Source organism: Pan troglodytes, chromosome 6, assembly GCF_028858775.2.
Source record: "Pan troglodytes isolate AG18354 chromosome 6, NHGRI_mPanTro3-v2.0_pri, whole genome shotgun sequence".
NCBI classification, from domain to species: domain Eukaryota; kingdom Metazoa; phylum Chordata; class Mammalia; order Primates; family Hominidae; genus Pan; species Pan troglodytes.
Window position 1 is genome coordinate 157647364 of NC_072404.2, and position 10601 is coordinate 157657964.

Genomic DNA, 10601 nt, shown 5'->3' on the forward strand with positions numbered 1-10601 from the left:
TAAAACTGTTTGCACGGTTCAGCAAACCTTTCCAATAGAAGCCCCAACAGTAAGTGTTTTACACACTTTGCTGGCAATGTGGTCTGTCACAACTACTCTGCTGGTCTGCAATGGAAGCTTATAAATAAATGAGTGTGGCTGTGTTTCAGTAAAAGCTAATTTACTAAAGTCAGCTGTAGGCCAGATTTTTTTCCTCAGGCCATAATTGGTCAACCCTGCTCTAGAAGATAGGGAAGAAACTTTTCATACCCTGTATCTAGATTTAAAATTAAATGGTGGTTCAGTTTCAACGATCAAGAATGGCTTAAAATAAAATTAGTAATTTTATTAAAAATATCTCGCTTTTTACTTCACTCCAGATGCTTTCGGGAGAAAGGAAGAAGTGGAGGAATGGATATTTAGGGCTGGGGTATTAGAGTGACAGAGAATAATGCAGGAAAAAAAGGAAATCTTGACAGAGACAGAAAATGTACATCAAAGTGTGAGAAACAATACAATGTGGAGAAAGAACATTTAAATTTGGTGACCAGAGTTCTAGACTTTATTCTGTTTCTAGCTTTTTATTGGTCTCTGGACTTTAAAATACTCAGTATAAAATGAATACCCACAGAAACTAATGGGAAAATAGGACAAACTAACACAATTTTTGATCCGCATATTAGAGTTTTGTTAAGGTACAAACTTACATCTCTGTCAGAATTTAGTTTACATTGCTCTGTATTCCTGTTCATGCCCATATTCTACCTCCATCCCATAAGATTAGATGGTAAAGCATACCTAACAAAAGAAATTGTTTTATCACGGAAACAGACAAGTGTGTGTATGTGAAACCCACAGCTGTCAGAACATGTACAAATGCTATCATGAAATAATTGCAAATTTGCCACTTCTGAATATAAGGGGTCAGTGAGAAATTTATGGAGAGAAAACATCCTATTAGATTAGAAGCAAATGGGATTAGGAAGAAAAACAGAGACGAAGATGGAGATTAAATTGAAGCTAACAGCCAAAGACAGCATCATAAGTGGAAAATGGCATGAAACATGGAAAGTATGTATAATATACACCTCATATTAATTTTTAATTATAATATATACCTCATATTAATTTTTAGACAAAGACAATTTCTGTCAAATATAGTTATATCCCCAAAACAATGTTGAGCATACAATAGGAACTTGATAATTAAAAAAATTTTTTCATAGATACATAATATTTGCACATATTTATGGGATACACATGATATTTTGGTACATGCACAGAACATATAATGGTCAATTCAGGGTATTTGCGGTATCCATCATCTAGAGTATTAATCATTTCTATGTGGTGGGAACATTTCAAATCCTCTCTTCTATTTTGAAATATATTATATAATACATTGTTGTTAACTATAGTCACCCTACTCCGCTATTGAACATTAGGATTTATTAATTCTAAGTGTATTTTTTATTTCCTCCTAGCTCCATTATCCCAGCCCCCTTTAATATACCCACCTTAATATTATGGGATGCATTTCCTAAATCCAAATCAATTGATATCCAAAGAGAAATGTTACTTAGCTCAGCCATGCTTTCCTGTTACAGTTTTGGAAATTGTAGTTTGCAGAGTAGAAAACAGAAACTTATAGGCACCTTGAATTACAACCTAGGAAGAATGACTCGGTCCCATTGAGACACAAGGAGGTGGGCAAACAATTCACAAATACAGTGACCCTTAGAGCCTCAGAGACTCTGTCACTCCCCCACCCCATTCCCTTTGAGTGACAGTCATCAGATTAGGAATATTTAGTAAATTTAGTAGAGAACACTGGTTCACTAGAGCAAGTCATGTCAAACTAAACCCATTATCCTTTGAATGGGTTTATTAGGTTGTAGAATAAGGAGAAGATCTGGAACCTAGCTTGCTTGTTTTCTGCAAAGTACTTGTTGATCTTTTCATGATATTTTTGCAGTTAAGTGGTCGAGACATGTTCTTGATGTGATACTACAAGTTGGATGCTGTTAATTACCAGATGTTCTCTCAAGTCTTGTCTCACAGCCCACATGAACTCCAGTAAGAAAATCCCTACTGTCTCTGATTTGAGAACATAGAAGCCGAGCAGCTGATTTACTAATGACCCAAAGCTGAGAAGAATCAATGCCACCAAAGATTGATCTAAGACACAAAGAAATCACACTTCATACAAAAATCTGCCTAGCTCATACTAATAGCTTTCCAATCCTCCTAGTCTTTTAAGTGCTAATATCAGGCTTGGTTTTCACTCACAATTAGATATCATGCCATTCCTAGACAAATGGAATACAAGGAGACAGAGAGGCCAGTGACACAGCAACAGGTTACCTTTGTTGGTTGCCCACCTGAGATCTTGTCTCTTCTCTGTTCAGGCATCTCAGCGTTGACCTGTTCCCTGTGACCAAGTCCACATTTGAAACCATCTCCAGTAAATGGGTGCTTGCCTGTCCCCAGTTTTCTGTGCTAATATCCACACTGGTATCCTGACTCCTTCCAGACAATGTTCATTCTTGCTCTTACCAGTCCCCATGACCAAATTGACAACCCCAAGCCTTCTTCCAGTTCCTCTGAAGCTGGCAACTACCTTCTTGGGCTTTCCCCTGTTCTCATTCAAAATCCTCCATCACTGCTCTGCCAATCCTACTGCCCGGTTTTGGTGTCTGTGGAGAGCATCTGCTCCAACTACCATGACTTGAACAGACATAGCCAAAGGGAACTCTGTCTTGAGGACTTGAAGTAAAGCTGCTTGGTTAAAGGAGTGCAGATCCCATCACTCAGTGGTGGCTAGAGACCAGGGCCTGGAAAAGATATGCTAAAGGAATGTGTTAGTTACTATCGAACATCTGAAGCACTCTTGTGTTAGAAACACAGGATCATGCCACAAGACTGTAGATGACAGGACACACACAAAGAAGTGGGAGTCACAAAAGAATATGTCATCATTTAATGAAACAAAGAATTTTGTAAGAATGGATGGCAACTCATCTGGGTAGCAGTGAGAAGCTCACCTCTACGTGATACAGGAGGATAGATTTCTAAGGTTCTTTTCTTACTGTTGGAAGGGGAGGTTTTGATATTCCTTCGTAAGCTTTGTTTTATCTTGGTATTTATCACTTAAACATTCACTTTTTCATGTAAATAAGTAGACTTTGATATTTTAGGTGCTCTGAAGCAAGCCATCTCTGTAGTTGCCAGTTGTACGGGTTTAAAGAAAATCATAGCAGCAGCCTGTGCTGCTCTGACTAAGCGTGGCTAATGCCCTCATAGTAGCAAGCTGAGCTCAGGCAAAGATTGCAGAGGAAGGACAGATCTTCTCTGGGCCAATGTTCTCTAACCCTGGAGCCCATAAGCATCATAAGAAAGTCATGGTTAGAAATGCAGAGGATGGCTCACACCTGTAATCCCAGCACTTTGGGAGGCTAAGGTGGGTGGATCATGAGGTCAGGAGAGTGAGACCATCTTGGCTAACATGGTGAAACCCCCTCTCTACTAAAAATATTAAAAAAAAATAGCTGGGCATGGTGGTGGGCGCCTGTAGTCCCAGCTACTCAGGAGGCTGAGGCAGGAGAATGGCATGAACCCAGGAGGCGGAGCTTGCAGTGAGCAGAGTTCGCGCCACTGCACTCCAACCTGGGCAACAAAGCGAGACTCTGTCTCAAACAAAAAAGAAAAAAAAAAGAAATGCAGAGGAATTTTGATTATTGGTAGAACCCAGTAGTATAATATTGTAAAAAGCTCCTTGGAATTATTCTGATGTAGGTGATTTGGGGACCTCATTTTGGTGAAACACTACTCTAAATCTTTCCCTTGAAACCTGGAATAATTTTGAAGGATGGCAACATTAAGTTTTAGTGAAAGTATTTTATTGACATTTCTATGTGAGAAATATGAGCCCCTCCAGAGGTGAGACAGTTACAGTGGATTCCAGGTTCTGGACCTGGACCCAGGGAGGATAGAAATCCTTCTGTTTGCTTTCCATGATGTCTGGACTTATTTGATGTATCTGCAAACTTTGGAGAAAATGTCAGGTTTGCCTTTGTGGACACAGCCTGCACCCATGGAAACAATGCTGTGAGGTGTTCCACTGAAGACCACAGGATAACTAGAGTCATCCCAAAAGGAGAGGAAGTGAATATCGGAAGTGTGCCTACCTCCTGAGCAGATGCAGGGCCCAGGGTAGGGATAAATTAAACCCAGCTGGCAGGCATTCTTCCTGTGCTCAAGAAAGTCAGGCACACTGTGCTGTCACTAATCAGGCCCAGGAAGGCTTCATAGCATGTGCTGTTGGAGAGCACATGCGCTTTTAAACATTGCAAGGAATTAGGGAGCTAGGATCCAGCCTTCTCTTTACTCTCTGAACTGTATTCTGTGGAAGAACTCATTCTTGAATAAAATACATGGTGATAACCATTATCCACAGACATTAAGTGACACCCATCCGCCCATAGATATGAACTTCTCCAAGCCCTCCTACTGCCCCTCTCTCCAAACTCCCCAGAGGGTCAGGTCCCCCAAAGGGCAGCAACAAGCCGATAATAATAATTATAATGACAATTAACATTTCTTGAGCACTTACTGTTCTAGGCTCATTTTGTTTATTTATTTATTTAAAAAATTATTCTCATTTTGAGTTATGGGGTACATGTGCAGGATGTGCAGGTTTGTTACATAGGTCAACCCATCACCTAGGTATTAAGCCCAGCATGCATTAGCTATTTTCCCTAATGTTTCTCCTTCTCCCACTCCATCTTCCCAACAGGCGCCAGTGTGTTTTGTTTCCCTGCCTGTGTCCATGTGTTCTCATCATTCAGCTCCCACTTACAAGTAAGAACATGTGGCATTTGGTTTTCTGTTCCTGTGTTAGTTTGCTGAGGATAATGGTCTAAACTTATTTTATATATTATCTTATCTAATCCTTAAACTCAACTAGTGAGCTAGGAATTATTATTATTTATGCGTGCTGTCCTGGTACACTTACAAATTGCACCACTTTTCTTTCTCAAAAATGTCCCTATTTGGTCAATAAATTGCATATTCACTTTAGTTGTATAATAATGTCTCATGTGATCATCAGAACTGGAGGGTGAGTGAGGAGTTAAGTTTGCCCTTGCATGTTGCATGCAAGAATTTTGCATGGGGGAGTTTTCTATTTCTCCATGCTGTTATAGGAGGAATGGAAATCCACAAATTTTCTGTTGAGTTTCTGACCTACACAGGAGACCACAGAGGCTGAAAGTTCAGTCTCTATCACTCTCTCTTTCTACAATATTAAAGGAAGAAAAGCACTTATCAGCAATTCCAGGAACATGACAAAGATAATGTTCTTCATGGTGGCTCTCTGAATTCACTCAATGATGAAGAATAATGAGGGAATAGTCCCCTTTACATGCCCTGAACCAACCAACTTTATCGATATTCCAAGACCTCTGGGAAACAGCAAGAGTATGATAGGAGACATCCAGACATTCATCCGGAGGATTCTTCATTTTCAAGTATGGCAAATATTGTTGCTGAGGTTATTCATAAACATGCCTTCAGAGGGAAGTATGGGATTTACAGACCTCATCTGGTTAAGGACTACTCTTGGCTTTCTTGATTTAATAAAGTTTTACTGTGATGACACAAAGCACTGTTAAACAGAGCTGTGTTACTTGAAGAATGAAATACTTTCAATACAACCAATGGATAAATTCTTCTCTCACTGTGCACATTACCTCTCTTGGCCTTTTTATAATCTAATTTCTTATCATTCATAATCAATCCCTCAAATACTGACTCTTACCTGAGCTTTTCTCAGATCCAACTTCTACTGAACATGTCTGCTCTCATACCTAGGGTCAGCTAGTCTAGCGCTGAATTCATCATAGCTTTCTCTTTCTATATTTTCTGTCAGTGCAATGAAGCTACACACATATGGTTAGCCAAACTTGAAACACAGAAGTCACCCTTAACTTTTTTTTTTTTTTGACTGAGTTTCACTCTTATCACCCAGGCTGGAGTGCAAATGATGCGATCTCGGCCCACTGCAACCTCCTCCTCCTGGGTTCAAGCGATTCTCCTGCCTTAGCCTCCCAAGTAACTGGGATTACAGGCGTGTGCCACCACGCTGGGTTATTTTTGTATTTTTAGTAGAGATGGGATTTCACCATGTTGGCCAGGCTGGTCTCGAACCCCTGACCTCAGATGATCCGCCTGCCTTGGGCTTCCAAAGTGCTGGGATTACAGGCCTAAGCTACCACACCCGGCCCACCCTTAACTTCTTTATCCACCTTGCTCACTACCTGTATTCAAAGTCTTGACGATTTTACCTGTCTTAAAGATCCTTGACTTTTCTTTGAAGATCCTTGATTTTCCTTTCAAGTCAACCACCTATGACTTGGTTCAGTATCACATTTTCTCTCCTGAATTATTGAAATCGTGCTAAAACCACTTCCTTGTTTGTGGCTTTATTCTCCTTCAACTCACTCTCTACATCAGAGTAATCTTTCTAAAATGCACACGGATCATTACATTTTCCGCTTAAAATGCTTTGGTGGCTCCACATTGACATCAGGATAAGTTTAAATTCCAGCACCAAAGTTCATGTTCTTGGACACTGTATGCTGTTTTAAACCTCTGTGCCTTCCGCACACACCTTACCTGGTTAACTCCCATCATTCTTCAACTCTTAACTGTGGAGAACTCTGAACTCCACCTACATTCTCCAACTAAAGTCAGGCCTTCCTGAACTTTCTAGGCGGCTTTACTTTCATTACATTTACTTCCAGTCACGTATTACTTGTGTGAATATCTGCTTAATGTCTATTTTTTCCAGGTTGTTTAAAATTCCTGAGGGCATAAATGATGTCTGATTTGCTCACTATTACACCTCAAAGCCGGTATGTACGTGGCACATAGTAATTGCTCAGTGAATAACTGCTGAATGAATGAATGAGGTTACTTTCCCTCTTTGCTGGTGAACTTCTAGTCATCCATTAAATTTACCTGAAGTATCATCTCTATCTATAATTAATCTCTGACATTAACCTATGACCTCCCCTAACTCTACCGCCATAATGCCCCAATTTGTTAGATGCTAATCCGTTCTATTTCTTATTGGTGCCATTTTGAAACCCTGTGCATGTTGCTATTATAACTTTTGAATTTTGTTTCAGGCTTTGATTTCCTTGTCTCTTCAACTAGAATATGAGCTTCTGAAGAAAATATTGTATGTTAAAATTTCCAGTTTATGACACTGTCTCTGGCATAGAGTAGATGCTTAAGTTCTTCTGTTCTTCTTTGCCCCATTGGGCACTTAAGCCTTGTCCAAAACATCTTCACCAACAGTCATCCAGCCTCTATTCTGGACAGGAAACCACAGGACCTTCTGGAAAATTCTTCCTTCTATCGAGCTGGAAAATCGTCTCGTTAGAGCTTTGAATCTTTTTCTCTCTGTCCTATAGCTTGGGGACATAGGATCAGGAGAGAGATAGTAAGAAGATAAGTAGTCAACAAAGCCAAAAGAAGATTGTAAGTTCTAAAATAGTTAAAGATGAGTCAGATAAGTGAAAACTCCAGCCCAGCAAATATACATTTTTCTCTTTAGGTAGCAGTTACAAATTGTGAAAGGAAATCAAAAAAGTGTCTCCCCATTACTGGGAAATAGCATGCCAGGTAGTAGTAGTCAAAGCTAATGCTGGCTTCTTTGTAGACAATTCAGCAGAAATAGTTTCTTAGAAAAAAAATACTTGGAACAGAATTAGATAGATTGCCCTAAGATCTGGCTTAGAGTACTCTCCTTCAAAAAACCTTCTCTAATTGCATCAATCCCCAAATGATAATTGGTTTTCTATATAGTCTATGAATGCTGATGAGAATAGTTTGTGCCCGATTATTTGATGATCAGTCAAATATCATATAGTGATTTAAAAAAGTTATTTCTTCTCAATATTGGCTCAGTCACACCATCTAGAATATTCACACACACTGAAAACCAAGATGAATAACCTGTAGTTTTTTTTTTATTTGTATGGATTTATTTCCCCCTTTCACATGGCACCCATTGCAATCAGGGTCCTTCTATATATTTGTGGTCAGTGGGTGTTCAGTAACCAGAACAGAGCTTAGGATCAGTGCCTGAGGAAGTTAGACTTCAGGCAGGCCTTCAAATGCTGAGAACAAAACATCTGGTTGTGGTTCTCAAGATTTTGGTCCTAGCAAGATGAATGAGAGGTGATTAGAATGTCTGTGCACCTGAAAGCATTGGAAGGTGACACCCAGCTCCCACTTTCAAGGGAGAGAATGGTAAGAGCATGTGGTGGGCTATCAGGAACAGCTGCTGTTGCACCTTTAAGGTGGTCTGTAAATGCTGGCAGGTGAGGAAGGGGGTTGCATTAAGAAGAAGAAAAAAGGAAGTGATTAAGATACAGCCTGTGATCTTAGGAAGATCCACTCCAGTAAGAGAGATAAGTACTCACATAAACGTGTTTTAGTATGGAAGGAAAAACCTAGGACTTTTAGAACCATGAAATTGGCATTCCTCCCTGGAGAACAAGGTGAAGAATAATAGAACTACAGAGGGCTCAGAGAAACCCAGACAAATCAAGTACAAACAAGCTCATTAGCTGCAACCATCACCCTGTACACTAAGAAGATCTTCCTGAAAGGTCCTGAGGTCTTCCCTGCTCATCGCCCAAGTCAGGTGCCTCAAGTTATGCAATAAACACACAGCGACATGAAATACAGAGGACTAACGTGCATTTCTTTGTATCTGTGTAGAAGGGAGGCCTGTTGGAAGGTGACAGAGACCATGCAGCATGTGGAAGATGTCTCCCCAAAAGTGGGGTGGAGTCAAAAGGGGATGAGGAAAGCAGCCTCCTGCAGATTGTGGAAGCCCCAGCAGACTGCAAAGGGCACCGCGTGGGGCAAGGCATCCCTTGTGTGGTGTGTCAGAAATTGGACTGAGGTGAGGAGAGTTTCAACATGGGTGGTCTCCATGGCACAGGAAGTCAGAACTTGAACGGAGAGAGGAGGCCATTTACAAAGGAGAGATGATGGCAGCCACAGCACACATTTAGTTACCTGTAAAGGGACTAATCAAATACGTAAATCTATAAGGATAACAGAACCATGTTTCTCAGTATTGGATAAGGGAGTTGCAAATATGGAAAGAGAGAACACTAGAACACAAGAACACAAGAATAAACCTTATAATATGGGATTGGAACTAGTGTGAACTCATCGCTTCTCAATATGTATAGACAGGAATTAAAGATACCTGTAAATATATGTGTACTGTGAAAACACATGCGTATGTACAGCTCTGTCCACTGTGATACCTAAGAGTAGTTCACCCCAAAAGCACCCCAAAAGATCTAGTATCCATATTCTGTTTTCTAAATACCACTGTCCACTAGAAGGAACCAGGACTTTTTGGACATATAGTAGATACCAAGACAGGCAGGAAAAGCCTAGAACCCCTTGTGCTATAAAGTAAGGAAATGCTGAAAGAATGATGGGGACCCTGACAGGAAGGAGAATTTAAGAATTAACAATCCCTCTATTTCCATATCATCTTTGCACAATGCTTCATCAACATTGAAAGATTATTATTCATAAATAAAACCTTTGAAATAAAAATTATTTTTATCAGTTACATTCCAGCCTTACATACTGAGACTATGACCCGATTTCTGTAGATTTGCAGATACAAATATACCAATGCCAACCATAGCAGATTAGAAACACAATTTTTAAGTGCTTAGACCTACCTTTTACATATGATTTTTACTGTTTTCCATTCCATCCATCTATTCATTGACCAATTAAGCAAATATGTATTAAGCACCCGCACTCTGTAAAGTATTTTGACAGCGGCCATGAACCATGTAAGCTTCTGGCACAGCAGCCTAGTGAAGTCTACCCTGCTTGGCTTACATTGTTTCAGAGCTGGGTAGACAGTTGGGGAAAATTATTTCAGCCTCTCCCCACAACCAGATTTCAAGATTGAGGCAATAAGAAGGTCAGTAGATGAAATGATTTAGGCACCTAAAACCCTTTAATCCTCCTAAAGCATACCCTGTAAAACTTTCCAAATTAGATGTTATCTCTAAACATGTCAAACATGTCTTTTTTTTTTTAAGATGGAGTCTCAGTCTGTCATCCAGGATGGAGTGCGGTGGCACAATCTTGGCTCACTGCAACCTCTGCCTCCCGAGTTCAAGCGATTCTCCTGCCTCTGCCTCCTGAGTAGCTGGGACTTCAGGCGCACGCCATCACCCCTGGCTAATTTTTTTGTATTTTTAGTAGAGATGAGGTTTCACCATATTGGCTAGGCTGGTTTGAAACTCCTGACCTCATGATCCGCCCACCTTGGCCTCCCAGAGTGTTAGGATTACAGGCGTAAGCCACCACGCCCAGCCCACGTCAAACATGTCTTATAGCTCCTGTAATCCATGAAGCACTTTGAGAATGTAAATATTATTCACAAAAGCTGTTTGAACAAATTAAAATGGCCCACGTGCCCATGAGAGTTGGTTTTATTCACTGTTCTATTCCTGGTCCTCAAACAGTGCCTGACATATAGTTATGTGTTCCATAAATACCTA